The sequence below is a fragment of the Sinocyclocheilus rhinocerous genome, unplaced genomic scaffold (genome assembly GCF_001515625.1).
Source record: "Sinocyclocheilus rhinocerous isolate Xijiao unplaced genomic scaffold, SAMN03320098_v1.1 scaffold3548, whole genome shotgun sequence".
Classification (NCBI taxonomy): domain Eukaryota; kingdom Metazoa; phylum Chordata; class Actinopteri; order Cypriniformes; family Cyprinidae; genus Sinocyclocheilus; species Sinocyclocheilus rhinocerous.
Window position 1 is genome coordinate 20,444 of NW_015640459.1, and position 1,016 is coordinate 21,459.

The 1,016-nt window shown below is 30.6% G+C and overlaps 1 long non-coding RNA gene across 1 annotated transcript; it reads left to right on the forward strand.

The window, feature by feature from the left end:
- Positions 1-238: 238 nt before the first annotated feature.
- Positions 239-860, forward strand: LOC107752977 (uncharacterized). The gene is made up of 3 exons (XR_001641417.1): positions 239-440; positions 543-645; positions 726-860. It is a non-coding gene; the product is annotated as an uncharacterized LOC107752977 (long non-coding RNA).
- The last annotated feature ends 156 nt before the right edge of the window (positions 861-1,016 follow it).

The following is a 1,016-nucleotide window of genomic DNA, read 5'->3' on the forward strand; positions in this document are numbered from 1 at the left end:
TAGTATATATATATATATATATATATATATTATTATTATTTTATTTATTTATTTTTCCTGTTGAAAAGACCATCATTGCTGATTGTTTATATGTTGTGTTCACTTTTTAATAATAATAATTAACAGCAAACAAACAAACAAATAAATAAATCAAAATAAGTAAATCAAAAATGAATAAAATATAATTAATTATAAATATTCACTTCTTTTCTCACATTTACTAATTTTTGTTCTATTTTCTACATTGTTGAATAGTAAAGACTTATGAACCACACTATTTTGTTTAATTACAAGCTGATAAAAAAAAAAAAACATGAATTCTGTCAAGTGCGTCCACATGTGTATGTTTCATAGCAGGCCACAGTGGGGCTTCAGGAGAGCTTGGCAGTGCCTTGGGCCCAGACTGGCATGAGGGGATTGAACTAAGAGGAGCAGTGCAGGTTTGTATCCACTATATTTTTGCAATTGTACATTAGTCAACATAACATGGTGGATGATTGTCACTTTTCACCTTATTCTGATTCTTTTCCTTCATTTCTCAGAATTCCAGCGGAGTCCATGTAGAATATGAGTGTAAGGTTGACAAGCTCTACACCCAACAGGAGTTCCTACAGTCCAAACTCAACACAAATAAATCAGAATTAGGTTATTCTAATAATAATTATAATAATTAAGCTGCAGTGTTTTACAGCTAAAATAACTAAATTTGTTTTTCCTTACCGTAGGGCTGTGGCCAGCTTATGTTCAGTTAACCAACAAAAAGATTTATGGCTGTGATTTCGTCGTCAGCGCAACAGGCGTCGTGCCAAACACTGATCCTTTTCTCAATGGCAACAATGTAAAAATGATTATCCTTTTGAACTTACCCATTTATTTCACTTTTTAATGTTATATATTAATAGTGATGTAATTAGTAGTCATTTTTTTGTTGTATTGTATACGTAAATATATAGTACTGATCAATATTGGAGATATATATATATATATATACACACTCACTGGCCACTTTATTAGGT